Below are 17,249 nucleotides of genomic sequence, written 5' to 3'. Positions count from 1 at the left end.
GAGCATACTAAATGTGCTTAGAGAGAGAGATAGAGAGAGAGAGAGAGAGAGAGAGAGAGAGAGAGAGAGAGAGAGAGAGAGAGAGAGAGAGAGAGAGAGAGAGAGAGAGTGAGTGAAAGACAGAGAGAGAGTGAAAGAGGGAGATAAAAAGACAGATGATAAATGGAGAGAATGCCAATAGGTCCATCAAGTGCAGATAGAAAGAGAGAGAGAGAGAATTAGAATGAAAAGAGAGAGAGAGAAATGAAAGTGATAGATAGAGATGACACCCAGTGCTTAATCAAGGCAAGAGAGGAATAGTAAGAGAAAAATAGAGTAATAAATATAGATTATAGATACCAGAACCTCGATTAGGTACAGATAGAAAGAGAGAGCGAGACGAAGAGAGACAAAAAGACAAATGAGTAATATATGGAGATGCCGAGCAAATCCAGAGAAAATATCTAGTTCCATAACTAAATTCCTTATATTCATTTAATATTAATTATTTATAATTAATTTCAAGAATATTCTCTAGTTCCCTAACTTTATTCAATTCATATCCCAAACATTTAAATGAATTAATTGATGCTCACCTGGTGGCATCATAGAGGCGCACTGATCCCGGCCAAGGCAAAAGCAAGCATAGTTACGGCATCTGCCAGTCGTTCAGTACCCTCAAAATGACTCTCGGCCGTACAATCAGTCCTTGATAGGCAAACATCATACAAAGCACACCCAAGTCGCTGGCTAGGTTTAGGCCAGCTTTATTACCAACTTAGTTTCATTATTAGCTGCCAACAGTCTTGTCTTTGTGTCTGTATTTGTGTGTGTGTGTGTGTTTTATTTTATTTTTGTTTTCTTTCGGCTGTTGTTTTCTTAGCCGCTTTGTCGCCTGCCTTTTTGGCCAATTTTTGTATTTTGACAAAACTGCCTAAGCGTGACTGGAGCTGGGGAGTAATAGGGGGGCGTGGCAGACGTGTTGACGCAGGGCAATTGTTTGCAATTGGTATCAAAAAGCGTGTGAATATAACTTAACTTGGCTACAAATTAAGCCTTTTTCGCTTTTGCTGTTTGGCTCCGTCCGGTTTTTTTTTTTGGCCATTATTGACAGCGATTTGCGTTGATTTCAGTTTGCTTTTTTTTCTTTTATCCATTTTTGCTTCATTTAGTCTTTGTCGACCATGAATCTGTTGGGCCGCAAATGTTGCTCTTGAGTTCAATAAGCTTTTGTTTGGCTAATTTGATGCCAGCCAGACAGCTGTGTTACTCTTGGCCAAGACGCAACCGGCGCAAACTTCTTTAATTAAATTTTCAATTTAATACACTTGACGACAGCATTAAGCGGCCCATTGACTGGATGGAGGGGGAGGGGGAGGGGTGCGTATGTTTCTGCAGCAGGCGCCAAGTTTTCATTAAGCCGCCGGCAAGCTGATGCGACCAATGTCTAGGCCTTCCTCAAGATGTCCGGGCCAAGTCCATTTTCATATAAATTAAATGCCACAAAACTTGTTTTACTCGCCATTTCATATTCTTACTGTGTGTGTGCGCGTTTTTTTGTTGCTTGTTGATTGGAAAATTGCAAATTGATAATTGATATGCGCCACCTGTCGGCCGCCGTTGACACTAACTTGAGTAGACAGACATTGATTTGATTGAGTTTCTTCCAAGAATAGTCCTGATTGTTTTTTATAAATCGAATCTATAATTATATAATGCAAAAGGAAATGGGTTAGACTAGTAGATACCCTATATGTAGCTTTAACTTATATATAACAACTTGTATATGACTAACAGCCATTTTTGACGAGTAGATACCCTGTACGGAAAGGTTTCAATTTATTATTGACTTGTAGCTACCCTTTTGGCAGTTCTAAACTAGCTAATTGCTGGATAAAAATAAATGCATTACTGGACTTGTAGATACCCTGTAATGTTTGTGATTATTAATAACTAATGTGATGAGTACTGGACTTGTAGATACCCTGTAGAGTATTGAAAAGGGCTACAATAACTAATAGAAATCACATTACGTGACTAGTAGATACCCTGTACTCATTTGCAAGCAAGTGCTGCAAGTGAATGATACCCTGTATACAGTCCTAACAATACTGGGAGTACCCTGTACACAATTTTAATATAGCCTGGTATGAACTAGGTTTGTCATTTAAATATTTATAGTCTATTAAAATCATTAAGAAGATATATTGCTCGACTGCAACATACTCTGTATAAAGTACTTACAAAGTACAGTTTTAGAACGGGCAAAAGCTCGAACAACGATTAAAAACTACAACAAATATGTTTTCTATATGACACAGTTAAAGGCTGAAGTTCTGAACATGAATCAGTACTTAAATCATATATTGTAAGCAAACCCACAACAATATTTTATGATATATTGCAACATCCCTATCTTCATCACGTTTGACTCTCTATGCTAAATTCTTAAACTATATTCGTTTTGTGTCTAGTCTAGAAACCTCATTCAAATCGGAACGCACAACGGACATGACTATGGCCCAGTTGGCTAGCCATGTTTGCCTATGTCTTTTAATTGGCCAAAAAAAAAAAGTTGTCCAATTGTCACTTAATAAAAACATTAAAGCCCCGAAAAAAATATGATTATTATTAATATAATTGTTTTAAATTTAATGTTGTTTTTTGTTTTGCCGTTTTTATTGCTTACGCAAATTGCACGTAAGTGTGTGGCCCAAACTTTTATCTAAAATTTTCCATCTGTTTTTTTCGTTATCTTTTACAGGTAAGAGCGAGCGAGCGACCTCATAAAAACCCGAAAAAAACTAGAATTACGGCACGTGAGTAAAAGCTGCAAATGGACCGCACTTACTGCCAGTTGTAACACTTAAGTTGATCTATGTGTGTGCGTGTGCGTGTGAGTATGTAATGTGTGTGTGTGTGTGTGTGTAATGTCTGCTCAGATATATCTGCTCAGAGTATTCACTTTCTCTGCTTTAATTGCGGCCAATTTTATTTTGATGCGTGCGCATTTAAATGCATTTAAAAAGCAACAACAACAACAACAGCAACAGCCTCTGTCAACTTCTGGCTTGGCAAAAAAAAACCAAATTAAGTATAAAATCAACTTTAGCGCGACTCACGTACAAAAATGATTTTGTAAAGAAAACTTGCGTAGCAGAACGAGTCAGGGCAGCAGGAGTCGTGGCTGAGAGGAAGAGCAGCAGCAGGAGGAGGAGCAGTTGAAGTCGTTGTCGGCGTGGTAGCTGTGGCTGATGCTGGGGCTGGGGCTGGGGCAGAACATTTAAGCAGCTTAACCCATTTCCGTGGCACATTATCATCATCATTTGATATGTCTGCAAAGCTGTTGCTGTTGTCGTTCAACTATTGCAGAGTTTTTGTTATTTTCTCTCTCTCTTTTTTTTATATTTCATCTCTCTCTGTCTCACTCTGTCTCTGTTTTTTAATTTCTTTCAATTACGCCGCACTTGTCACAGTGGTCTGAGGCTGGAGCTGTTGTTACCTCCCTGTGAAATTCCCTCATTAATGCTGCATGCATAAATACGACCGGCTTTAATGAGCATTAAGGCTTTCCTCTCTGTGCCTGTGTGTGTGTGGGCAGCTGAGCTGCTGCGAACATAAAAGCCACTCATTGAACGATTTTAAAGGCGACACTGATTGAGTGTCTCTCCCTCTCCCTCTCTCCCTCTCTCACTCACTCTCCCTCGCCAGCTCCGTCTCGCACTTAATTAGAATCAGTTTCGCCAAAAGCTCTCTACTCCAATTGCATAACACAATATAGAGCTGGCAGCAGGCTGCTTGCAACATCATTATTAGCAAACGTCTAGAGCGGCTAGCGAAAGTTGAGAAAAGAAATGTTGCCGCGCGTCGCATGGCATCGGTTGCTCGGTCTATGACCGCATCATGGTGCAAGGAAAGTTGTGTGCCTTTCTAAAACTCAGCTATGTAGAATAGGGGACAATCGGCAAATCGGCAAATGGCAATCGGCAATCGGCAAATCGGCAAACGGCCCATGGTTACAGCATGCAACAGCAGCGAGGCAGGTTGCAGCAGGTTGCAGCAATTGCTGTTCGCTGTTTGCTGTTGTTGTTCAATTGTTGATGCGCCAGCAACATGGCAGCCCAACACAAAACCAATTTAGCCAGACCCAAAAGCAGGCAAAACTCATTGCAGCGCCGCTGAGTGCATCTGCTGAGTGCAACGTCTAACAAAATGCTGGCCGTAAAAACAAATGAAGCCAAAACCGAATGGCAGGCGAGCATAGCTAATGCAACATTGCCTAATGCCATTGACTAAGCTCAGCTTGACCAGGCGCACTTTCAGTTTTCAAATGGACAACAACAACAACAACAGCAACTGTAACAGCAGAAGCGGCAGCAACAGATAACAAGAAAATTGGCAACAGTCGAGAGCCGAAACCGAAACTCAAATGCCCTTGAGTTCGTTTGCTTTTATCCTTTTACTGAAAACAAAAGCAAATTCTGTTGTTGTTCATGCTAAAGGCCTTCAATTAGCTTTGACTATATAAAGACTTTATAACAAGGCTGTGACTAATAGTTAAATGAGTTGCAATTGAAGAGAAGATATACATACGTATGTATGCATGAATATATATGCATAACTTATAGTTAGCATATACTTATGTATACAATATAAAACAATTTCGATTTGAGGTTTTTAGCTTGAAATCTAGATTCAAATATTGATGTTTGAATTAAGCAAGGTCTGCTGCTAGCAAGAAATATATTAAGCTATGAAACCAAGAGAAAAATATATATAAAGAAATATAAAAATAATATATATAAAGAAATATAAAAATAATATATATAAATAAATAAATAAAATAAAGACAAAATAGATAACGAAATATGAAATTAATATAATAATAAACAAATAAAATAAATTCTAAATAAATAAAAATAAATAAATAAAATAAAATCTAAATAAATAAAAAAAATGAATAAAATAAAATCTAAATAAATAAAAATAAATAATTAAAATAAAATCTAAATAAATGAAAATAAAATAGAGATTAAAATCTTTCAAGCCTTGGCTGCTCCATTTCGATTGAGATTTAGAGACGTTTCGTAAAAAAATTGATATGGCAACAAAAATAACTATAAGAAACTGTGTCTATATACATATATGAATATGAATATATCTTATGAATATATAAATTCAATTTTTGCAAATTACATATGTATATTTGATTGTTAATGCTGCCTGACTTTCTGGTGTTATTGTAGCTTGGATAATATATAAAACATTAATAGAAAACTCTTAAAATTTATGAAATTCATCAACATAAATTATATATTTAAAATTAAACAACAAAATCATAGAAAATATAAAAATATTTATAATAAATTAAAAATTAAATTATCAAAAAGAAAATTCAATGAATATTATGAAGGCAAAAAATAAAAAAATAAATAAATTTACAAAATAGAAAAAACTAAAAACTGGAATATCTCAATATGTTGCTTTCATTAATTCACTATTAACCCTCTATAAAGTCCCTCAAAATTCAGTAAAGAGCCCAAACCTATAAATTTCTCTTGTTACAAACAATTGAAGCTAATCGAGCTGCCCTTTGGGTTTGGTTAGGGTATGGCTAAAGGTTCAGCGCGATTCGTTTTTATGGCAAAGTCAAATAGGAAAACAAAATAGAAGTTAATCTAATAACAAAGATTGAGCGCAATAATTTTAGCGATTGGCAGCGCAGATTTACCATGACCAAGCGGCATGAGGAGGAGCAGCAGGGGGAGGGGGAAGAGGAGGAGGAGAAGCTGCTGCCATAAAAGCAGAGGCAGAGTCCGAGGCAGAGGCAGGCAGCCGGCAGCAAAAGTAAAAAAAGCATCAAATAAAAGGGAGCGTCGGTCGTCTCGACACGGATACCAAAACCATGGTCCACACTCTATGGCTGGCATAGTCGAGCAGCAGCAGGAGGAGGAGGAGGAGCAGAGGGGCGTTAGAGATGAAGGCAGACTGAAGCTGGAGAGCGTGGCCAAAGGCTCGTTAGCGTTTTGGCCCAGCAAGTGCAGCAGCAGCTGCTGCCAAATGGGAGCTGCACTTGTTTTGTTGTGTCTGCACAATGCAGTGTCTGTCTGTGTGTGTGTGTGTATGTGTGTGTGTGTAGATAGCGTATCTAATGGTTACATTTTAGTGCATACAAACGTATCTAATCGCTTAAACGTTTTATTAAATTACGCCAGACGTAGCAAAAGAGAGCGGCAGGAGACGGCTGAAGGCGGCGCAGGCAGCGTCAGGCCAATCGAATTTGTTGCATCATTGTTTTTGGCCCAAATGGCCATTGCCTTATTTGTGTGTTTGGCTAGAAGCCATGACCTTGCCCAGCTATGGGGCTTCAAGGTAAAATTTATGAGATTTTACTCTCTCTTGCTCTCTCTGCCTCCCTCTCTCTCCCTCTCTCTTCCCCTATTAATATGCTTGCGTTAATTCTGGCAATTTGGTTTGGCATGCGTTTAACTAAACACTTTAACAGCAAATGCCGGCAGCAACAGCTGCTACAACAACAACAGCAGCAACAACAACAAACAAACATTGCGACAAGTTAAACAAGTTGACAGCCAGACAAACAAAACAATATGCAAAGAACGAAAGTTTTGCTAGATAAACAAAAGAGGCTGCTGCCAGGGCTGGCAGTCAGGTAAAATGCCAGCGAAAATGTGGGCATGGCCCTATGCACAAAACTAAAAACAAAACACCAAAAATTGTTGACAATAGAACAAAAGACACTCAACAATGACAACAGCAACAAAAAGCTATAGCAGCAGCAGCAGAAGCAGGAGCAACAGCAGCAGCAGGAACAGCGAGAGCAGCAGAGGCTGCAGGGAAACATGCAAAAGCTGCTCTTAAGTTTTATGAAAGCAGCAGCAGAAGAAGAAGCAACAGCAGCAGCAGCAGCAGCAGCAGAAGCAGAAGCAACAGCAGCGGCAGCAGCAGCAGCAGCAACAACATAAACAGCCGCAGCAGCAATAGCATGAATATAGTAGCAGCAACAGCAACAGCACTAGCAGCAGCAGCAACAACAATACTACCAACAACAACAGCAACAACCACAGCAGCAGCAGCAGCAGCAGCAGAAACTGCATCATCAACAACTATGCAAAGTCCTAGAAACGAAATCGAAATCGAAATCGAAATCAAGGCATGCATATGGATATAGTTGGTCTGAATCAGAATTGAAAACAGCAACTGAAATCAAGAGCAAACAGTTGAGATGCAGCAGCAGCAACAGCAGCAGCAGCAGCAGCAGCAGCTGCATAAGCAAATGAAGCCGCACATGAACACGACATTGCCACGGCCAGCGAGCTGCATGCAAATGAGGTTCAGCCCCCTCGCTAGGCTGGACACACAAAAGCGCAAACGAAAAACAAAAATAAGAGAAGAGAAGCGAACGGTGGGCGTTTGAGGATTATTATTGTAGCCGCCGTTGCTGAAATGAGCACAAAAACTAGCACCGCAGGGCAGCTAAGCGCGCGCGTATGTGTGTGTGTGTGTGTAGAGCTAGCAATAATTGCTGCTGTTTTTTTTTTTTAGTAATTTTTTTGCTCGTGTTAAATGGCAACAGGAGCAACAGCAGCAGCAGCAGCAACAGTGGTGGGAGCAGCAGAACAATTGAAGTCAAGCCTGAATGCATTTTTTTTTTTCAGCTCTTGCAGGCGAAATGCAACTTCATGTTTCCTCATCGTCGTCGTCGTTGTTGCTGTAGTTGTTGTTGTTGACTGGCTGCTCCTTGATTTGTTTGCTTAGGGCTCTCTGACTGAGGCAACAACAACAACAGCAGCAGCAAGTCTCAGTTACAGTTTGCTGTTCTCAGTGTCTGCGGCTCAGCGAATGGGGCTGCCCTTTTTAGCCTGCAGCATGAATTTATTTGTTTTGAAATTGTAACTGCAGCAAGTCAGCCGCATCCGCAGCAGCAGCAGCAGCAGCAACCTGAGAATCATCATCAGTGCAGTTGCAGTTGCCTTTTCAGTTATTGTGCCTTGTGCTGATTGTGCGGTTTCGATAAGTTCAATGCAACTGCAACAACAACCGCAGCAGCAGAAGCAGAAGCAGCAGCAACAGCAGCAGCGACAGCAACAGTAGCAATAAGCCCACATGCATCACGTGGCCAACATGGCAATGGCAAGTGATAAATTAGCGCAAGGCAAAAGGCACTGAATAACTGCAACAAAAAATACAAAAAAAAAAAAAAAAAAAAAAAAAAAATGCCGAAATGTCAGCCAAAAAAAAAACGAAAAATAAGGAAAGCACATTTTCACTTTATGCGGCAGTCAGCAGCAGCCACATGATTAAAAAGTTCAGATAAAGGATGAGTCAGGCAGGGCTTATGCCATCAGCATATACCCTATGCAAAATTCACACACTTATCGCTGATTACATAAAATGCGAAATGTGAATGTGTGCCGGAAATTGCAGTTAAATATTAAAGAGCAGCAAATGTCAGCTAAAGAGTCGGACTTATATGCAGTAATCCATATATGGAATGGGAATTGCGTTTAATTGTTTTCAAGAGTCTTAACGTAGTTTATGCAAACTCATTAATTGAAAAAAACAAGTAAGAAAGCTCTAGTCGAGACTGCTCGACTACGAGATCCCCTGAACCCTACAAGGAACTGATATTTCAATAATAATTAGCACACACACACTTACACACACACACACACACACACACATACAAACAAATACACGCCCACACATACACATACAAACAAACACACGCACACACACACGCATATACAGGCGATTGCGCTTGGGTTGCGCTGCTGTGTGGCAATATTATGAGAACTTACGTGTTGAATAATTTGATTTCTAGACGTACGATCGTAATGAAACTTTCAAAACATAATTATAATGTTTAAATGTATGTGTATGCCGAAGGACAAGTCTCTAGTATTTGATATACGACTTTTACAAATATGAGGGTGAGGGGATGGATTTAGGAGTGGGGGGTAAATTTTAACAAAAACCGAAATTGTCTAAAATGTATCTTAATATACATTTTAAATTTGGAGACTCTAGCTTGAAAGATGTAGGAGATATAATTTTTTAACTGATCTTCGATAAGGTTTTTTATCGATAAAAAAGTATCGGAATGAGTTATCGTTTTTTAGTGATAAACTCGATCTGCGCGTGATATATACGGACATTTTAAAAAAAAGTTGAAGTCTCTAGCTCTTATATCTTCTGAAATCGACGCGTTCATACATACGGACGGACGGACGGACGGACGGACGGACGGACGGACGGACGGACAGACAGACGGACAGGGCTAAATCAACTCAGCTCGTCGCCCTGATCAAGAATATATATACTTTGTGGGGTCTGCCACGCCTCCTTCTGCCTGTTACATACTTTTAACAAAACCATTATACCCTGATTTCCCATTTTCAATGGGTTCAGGGTATAAAAATACTAACTAAAGTTTAAAAAAAAAAATAATAATAATAAATTAATATTTAATTTACAAAAAAAGAGAAAAATGAAATAAATAAATAAAAACAAATTAAAAATAAACAAATATAAAAAAAGTAAGAAAACAATAATAATAAAAGTATGAAAAAATAATTAAATAGAAAAAAATAAATAAATAAAAAATAAATAAAACCAAAAAAATACTAAAAATCAGCTTCTCATGTATACAAAATAATTCAAATTTTTATATTTTGATATATGAAGTAAGAAAAAAAGGATTCTAAATTTTTTGTTTAAATTAAAAATAATGATTAAATGACAAATCCCATAAAATTGGACTAATGCCAATTATTTTGTATTTTTTATTCTTAAGAAATTGACAAAATAATATTCAAGGCAATTTTAGGATAAAAACTCAGCTCAAATTTAATATTTCATTAGCCAAGCTTCACCAACCCCAGCTCTGCACAGCAGCCCAATAAAATCCGTAATAATTCACGTGCTTCATCCGTTGCCCATTCAATATTTTGTTAGCGAAGCTTTATCAATTCCAGCTCTGCTCAATAGCCAAACAGAAATCTAACTTTATTCAAGCTAAATTTCAGCAAATAAAGAGCCAAAGCATATTGAAGCTGAGACTATTTGTAATACGCTTTCCTGGCTCCATATTAAATCCTTAGCTAAGCTTTTGATACTCTTTCATGCCGAAATTGAGGCTGGTGGCCAATAGCCAACTGGAAATCGATGTGCTTGGAAGTCCATGGCAATTTCCTCTCCATATTTCTGGCTGCTGCGAACGTGCCGCGTGCAGCGGGTGGTGCAGCTGGCGGGAAGTTGGTTTGCGGCTGTTGCTGTTGAAGTTGGTGGTGTTGGTGTTGATGTCGTTACAATGGTTGGAGACAGGAGGTGGGAGGCTAGAATTGGGGATGCTCTGGCAAACAATGAGAATGAGAACGAGAACGAGAATGAGAATGAGAATGATGGCGCGCATCGCAGTGCATACGCTGCAAAGATTAGTGCAACGCTGAGCGTGCTGTGCATCTAAGAGTTGTTGCAACTGTAGCAAACTTTTACTTATTGTCCGCGCTGTTGTTTATTTCAATTTTTTGTTGTTTTTTTTCGGCTCGCCAATGCTTTTGCTTTTGGGTTAGGGTCTCTCGACTGATGCTGCTGCTGCTCTTGTGGTTGTTGTTGTTGTTGTTTTGTCTGTTTGCATTTAATGCGCCCAGGAACAGGGACGTGTTCTGCCGCGAATTCGTGAAACGTGATGCTGCACAAGTCGTTCGCTTTTTACGTTTCGCTCTGCGCTCTCGGCTTGGCTGTTTGTTCGTTCGTTTGCTGGCTTGGATTCTCCTCGATTTCGACTGCCCTTGCTTATTGTTTTTTAGGATGCGGATGCTGCCATAGTCAGTGCCATTGCCATTGCCATTGCCAGTGCCAGTGTTAAAGCCATGGCCAGTGGCAGTGGCAGTGGCAGTTGCTTTGACTTTGCTCGCAATTTGAATGGCTCTGCTTTGGCTCTGGCGAAACGAAAGAGCTGTCCTTGTTATGGGAGCATGGCATTGTTAGCTGGAGCGACGACAGCCGCTGGTACCTATTAAGGGTACATGAGAACTTTCCACCGTAAAGGGCAAATGCGCGCTATGAAAATGAAAGCCAAATTGGCAAACGGAAAGTTCCAAAATGAAAAATGTGCGCGTTTTCGTGTCCTAATTGGTGTGGCTAACGTTTGTCGCGCCAGCTACGACAAAATCAACAAATCGAAGAACTCGATGATGATGATGCTGATAATGTTGATGATGAGGAAGAAGAACATTATAAATAATGGCACCTGGAGCGCCAACATGACAGCTAGAAAAACGATTTGAGAAACTTAGAACTTTCCATAGAAGTTGGGAACGACCCAAGATTGGAGGCCATTGACTGTTTGACTCTTTGACTGAGTGAGTGAATGATTGAGTGACTGTTTAATTGATTGATTCACTGACGCGCGCGCACTCACGCTCGCGCTTTTGAGCTGTTAACAATCTCATTGTGGCCACGTACAAGTTGGCAATGTAATTAATTGCTTTCCAACCTGTGCGCTTGGAAAGTGTCCAAATCGCAATGAGCCAACAGCAGCAGCAACAGAAGAAGAAGACGCAGCTGAGGTAGCAGCGGCAGCAACGCCCGCAGAACCCGCACACACACACACAAATACTTAAGTGGGTCAAAGTGGTTAAAGACACTGGCCAAAAGGCAAAGAATGCGAATGTTGCAACTTGAGGCGACTTCAAAATTCATTCAAAATGATATGAAAATTACGAGGGCTGCACCAACAGTTGGCCGCAGCACCCGCTGCGCCGCCAATTGCATCGAAGTTCACTGAACCGCGTGAAAACTACGAAAACGTAACTAATTTTCGTTGAGTGTGTATGAGTCAAGCCTAAGACATCAATCAAAGCCAAATTAAGCGTAAAATGCTGTGCAGGAAACAAAGCGTCAAAGTCAAGAAAGACACACAAACAAACAAAAAATAAAGCACAAAGCACATACACACACACACACGCACACAAAGAGATAGCGACGAGTGCAGTGCAAAAGGTTAGGCCCGCACCAGGAAAGCAAAGCCCGCATATACTATAAGCATACACACGCACACACACACACACACACACACACACACACATGCATAGCTGTGCTGCCTCCATAAGCATGGCCAAGACAATCAATCAAAGCGCTTTCCAAAGAAAGGCAACAAAAAGACCAACAGCAGCAACAACAACAACAACAACAAAAAGTGCAAGCCGGCCTCAGCTAATTTTAAAAGTCAGCCCCTACTGCAGCCGCAGCTCCAATTGCAGCTCATTTGCATACAGCGCTGAGTTATGGATGAGCTGTTGGTGTGGGCAGCAGCCAAGAATTGGCACACGCACAAAGAGGCTGCCAGAAATGTGTGTATGTGTGTGTGTGAGTGTGTGCGTGTGTGTGTTTTATGCAAATCTTTAAGCCGACAAACAGTTTCCTGATAAATGCACATACATATATACATATACACATATACATATATATTTATATAGTACATGTGCAGCTGGCACACCGTTATTTGCGCGATTTCCACAAATTTGATAGCGCAAAGCCGGCGGCTGAAACAAAAGACTTAGGCAACAAACTTGCGTGTGATAAGACTTGAGAGTATATTAAGCTAAAATGATGCAACAGCTAATAAAGAGACTAAAGAATGAAGAAGATGAATGAAGAAGCAAGGAAAGATCGTAAAGCAGATGATTTATATGGTAGCAGAGAGACCTAATGGAACGAATTTAGAAACATGAAGATGAAGTATATATGTATGTACGTAAGCATTATGTATATATATGTATATGAAAGAGAGAAGTTCTACACATGAAATATGTATATATACAAGAACACATATATAATAAAAAATAATAATAATATTACATTTAAATATTTATAAATTCGTCAAATAACATTTCTATGAGGAATACCTCTTCAGATGACACTTAAAATGAAAATAATAAAAGCATTTTTTATGCCTATATAAAAAACTAGAAGAAGAAGATAATTATATGCATATCAAGAGCACAAATGGAATCAAATAAAGCCAAAAAAGAGAACAGCTGGAATGAATGACCGTTAGATATATATATAGTCCATATAATCTATTGAATAATATACTATATACTGAATAATATCGTACGTTCATATAAATATATGATATATGCGTACGACATACACTAATATATGTACAAATATATATGTAAATATACGTACTGAATATGATGAATGAATTAGATAGAAGCCAAAGAGTTGACTGAAAGCTTGAATGAAATATTCATCAAAGCGCAGATGTATAAATAGAAGAAATACATATAAATATACCATATATTTTCCATGTATAAATATATAAGCCTATATGCATAATCGGCATACCCTGTAAAAAAAAATCAATGCTCACTCTAGATTCCCGAAATATATAAAATAGAAATTCTAACTGCAAATGAAATAAGTAGAGCAGACACAGTTGACAGAGATTCATGTATTACATATATTAAAAATATAAGTGAATTGCATATAACCCGTAAGAGATAGCCCCATACAACCATAATATAATAATTTCATCATATATGCAATAAAATTTCCTAAGAAAAATGAATGAATGAAGATTATACCAAAGCAATGCATACCCTATACCTGTATACCCTATAGAACATTAAGCTTTACTCATTAACGCTGTGGCTGACACACACACACACTTGACGTTTGTTTGATATGCTTTTGTCTACTTGGCTTTTGGCCATGTCTGTTTCGCCGGCATCAAGTCAAAAGGCGAACGCGTCGCCGTCATAAAACCTTTCGATAGGCGGCGCTGCTTTGGCTACGCCTTGACCGCGCATCGACCCAAACTTGCGCTTGGTTTGTTCTTTTTCAATTTAATATATGTTCTTTCTCCCCCTCTCTCTCTCGCTCTCTCTCTTCTCTGCCTCTCTTCTTCTTATATTTTATTATTAAGCGTTACGTGCACAGCATTTAAAGGGCAAACGCAGGTTGCATTTCCCTGCGCTGCATTTGTTGCTGTGCATTTTTAATTTGTTGTATGTTTGATTGCGTTGCGCGACGCCGAGAGAAATTAAAAAACAATATTTAATCAGCGCACATAATCTGCATTTTAAAATTGAGTTTCCACACAGAAACGCGGCCTGCAGGCGCTTTTGGGTGTTGACCATTTAACGCGCCGAACAGGCAGGCAGCTGCCCCGCCGAGTCCGCCTGAAAGCCCTGTGAAAAGAATTTGTTAGATTTTAATCGCTGAGCTGCGTTTTCGCTCGAATAAAAATAAAAACTGAGAAAAAAAAGGTTCAGTTCGGCTTGGCTTGGCTTGGCTGGGCTTGGGTTGAGTTGGCGCAAAGCCATAAAAATCAAATCAGCGGATCGGACGACGATGACGACGTCGACGACTTCCTTGAAATCAAAGTCAACTTCGGCTCAACGTTTGATTCATTTGGTAGACTTGGCTTTATATGCTTTATATCTTTTTTTTTTTTTTTGGCCCCAAGAACCTTGCTCTGAATGGGGCAGTGGCGGGGGCGGCTGCCAGGCGGGGGGGAGGGTATCTGTGTTGGGCTAGAGGGTTTTGTGCTTGTTAATCCTTTGACGTGACGTCTGTTCATAATTTGCGCTCATATTTCATCAGCTATGCATGCGGCTGTGTTGTCCAGAACTTTGGCCTTGCGGCAATTTTGAAAGGTTCTCTGATTGAATATTCTAAAGTAAGTTTGTCGTAAATCATTGGCCCAGACAGCGCTGGCCCCAGCTCTCCACTTTGAGCCAAACTAAACCCTTTTCACACACACACACATGCATAAATATTTGTGCGAGTGCACATGATAATATGCATATGCTGAACGCAACTATTACATCAGTTAAATGCCTCTCATCGGCTCTTTGTCATACGAAATGGCAAAAGCCAACAACAACAACAACAAAAAAGTCGCACAGCCAATGATGCCGTTTCGTTCGTTCAGTCAACCCAAAAAAAAATAAAGAGCTCACATTCTAAATGCCAATCGTTGGCTATAAATAAAAGAGTCAAAGAGCTCAGAGCTTGGAGCTTGCTTTTAATTTTAATGAACCATAAAAATTCACACGCACAATGATGATGATGGGCAGCAACAAAATAGTATTACAGTTGACACAGAGTCGAAAAAAAAATGAAGAAGAAAAATGGAAATGAAAATGTTAATGAAATCCAAAGAGACGCTAACAAAACAAATCAACAGCTAGAGCTGCTATGGGAGGGAGTCTGTCTGGGAGTTTGTTCGTTTTTCTCAGCAAACAAATCCCGAAGAACCCGAAGAACGAACAAACTAAAAGAGACTCCAAATTCGAAAGAAAACTATTAAACAACTGTCCGAGTCTTATCGCAGAGAATCGCTTGACAGCGTTTGCTTAGAAATTAGAGACGAAAACACAAAGTTTTTGTTTCGCTCTCAGTGTGCCTGTGTGTGTGTGTAAAGAAAGGCCTTAACTAGAGACCGGTTTAACAGCGCGCTGTTAACTCACTGTTAAATTGTACGCTAGCTGCGACGTCAACAGCGACTGCGACGCCGACTGCATTGTTCTGGGCACTCAACTCAACCGAGAGCTCTCAGAACCGTAGCTCGCATTTCATTAGCTCCACAGCCAGCGACCGGTTCATAACACAATCATCAGTCCGCGCCGTCGTTGTCGTCGTCGTCGTTGTCGCTGAGAACTGTGCGCGTGCGCGTTTACGTTTACGTTTGCGTTTACGTCTACGTCTACGACCCACGCGAGACACTCGGCCAAGTAGCTGATGCGGTAAACAGTCGTCACTCGATATAGGCAACAAAAACAGAATATACTACTCCACTATACGACTAATCAATGTGAGAAGTGATTTTTACAGCATTTGGTGGATGCTGAGTTTCGTTATGCAAATCGAATGCGTGAAAGTAAACAAATTCTTTGTGTGACAAATTTGGTTAGTTTTGTGAAATTCGCCAGTTTAAACAAAAGAAATTTATTTGCCATTACGTGTTGTATTATGAAATGCGCGCAAGAGTCGCGTAATCAACAACAACAACAACAACAGCAACGAGAGCTGTAAAACAAGGCAAATAGAAAACAAAAAAATTCAAGTCAAGAAATTGCCGCCAATGAGTAATGAAAGTACCTCTCTTTCACTCACTCTATATCCATGTGTTGTATGTCTGTGTGTGTGTGTGCGTGCGTGTTAATTGATTGGCAAAAGGTGTAAATCTTTATGGTACATATTTAACGGCATTTCTTTCAATATACAATATATACATACAAATTTTGTGGAGCAGAGCGAGTGATTGTCCGCATTGGAGGTGAGCAATAATAGCAATAAATATGTAAATCTCTGAAAAAAAATAAAAATAAAAATAAATAAAAAAAATATATATAATTCCAAAAAATATTTGATATCATTTAAAAGTAATTAGCGTCATGCTCTAGAAATTGGGTTAAATGTGAAAATTATTATTCTGTCTGCGATTATATGTGAGTCTGTGCATGTGAGTGTGTGTGTGTGTGTGTAGCTGGTGTGAAATTTGTTCACATTAAGTGTCAAGAATAAATTTTGAATATGAATTCTTAAAAAAAATGGCTTGTGAAATATGCAAAAACAAAGAGCTTAAAATATAATAGCAAATAATTATTAGTTTAATAAATTATTAATTAGCAATATAGACTTTAATTATAAATAAACAGCATTAAAAAAAACTATTAGGTAAACATAAAAGCTTCGCATAAAACTAAATGAATATTTATTAAATCAAAATAATAATTATAGATTTGTTGTGCATTATCAGCAAACTAATCAAACACTGATGCATAATTAATATTAATGAGTGAAGCAATAAGAAGCTAAATTTAGTTCAAATGAGTCAGCCCATGAAAAAACTCACCAAATTTAAATATTTAAATTAAAAATAGGTTTGAGACAAAGAAAATTGTATTTCATTTGGTTTTCAAATTCATTTGAATAATTTAAACCCCAAGTAATTTAATAGAGTTTACATATAACCCAAGAAATAAATAAAATACTTAAATAAAAATAAATAGTATAATTAAAATAAAATAAAGAAATATAAAAAATTTAAAAACAGTAAAAAATAAAAATAAAAGAAAAACTAAACAAAAAATGCAATTGAATATTATTAATTAAAAATATTAAAAAAAATAAAATAAAATAAACATACGAAAAAAAAAGAAAATTATTTTAGTTAATAAAATAATAAATAAAAAATTAACAATTAAAAAAAATAATGAATAAAATAAATAAAT

At 38.5% G+C, this 17,249-nt stretch overlaps 2 protein-coding genes and 1 long non-coding RNA gene across 8 annotated transcripts in view; 2 read left to right on the top strand and 1 right to left on the bottom strand.

Moving 5' to 3' along the window:
- The window catches only part of tn (tripartite motif containing protein thin), a 222,804-nt gene that overhangs the window by 110,062 nt on the left and 95,493 nt on the right, over positions 1-17,249 (top strand). The gene's annotated exons all lie outside the window — the stretch shown is intronic.
- Positions 1-17,249, bottom strand: part of LOC115563648 (uncharacterized) — a 64,067-nt gene that overhangs the window by 17,409 nt on the left and 29,409 nt on the right. For both annotated transcript variants that reach the window (XR_016196999.1, XR_003980424.2), the window contains 2 exons: positions 16,252-16,323; positions 576-1,681 (listed from right to left, as the gene is read on the bottom strand). This is a non-coding gene — a long non-coding RNA (uncharacterized LOC115563648). The remainder of the gene's footprint in view (positions 1-575; positions 1,682-16,251; positions 16,324-17,249) is intronic.
- The window catches only part of sano (CABIT domain-containing protein serrano), a 139,296-nt gene that overhangs the window by 107,594 nt on the left and 14,453 nt on the right, over positions 1-17,249 (top strand). The window contains exon 1 of one of the 5 annotated variants that reach the window (XM_089261571.1): positions 14,782-16,291. The exons of the other annotated variants lie outside the window; for them this stretch is intronic. The gene's annotated coding sequence lies outside the window, so the exon portion shown is untranslated. Of the gene's footprint in view, positions 1-14,781; positions 16,292-17,249 lie in introns of those variants that run through there. 5 annotated transcript variants of the gene reach the window in all.

The sequence above is a fragment of the Drosophila navojoa genome, chromosome 5 (genome assembly GCF_054131105.1).
Source record: "Drosophila navojoa isolate 15081-1374.11 chromosome 5, UAZ_NAV_1.0, whole genome shotgun sequence".
Taxonomy (NCBI): Eukaryota; Metazoa; Arthropoda; class Insecta; order Diptera; family Drosophilidae; genus Drosophila; species Drosophila navojoa.
This window is presented reverse-complemented; position numbering and strand designations above follow the sequence as displayed.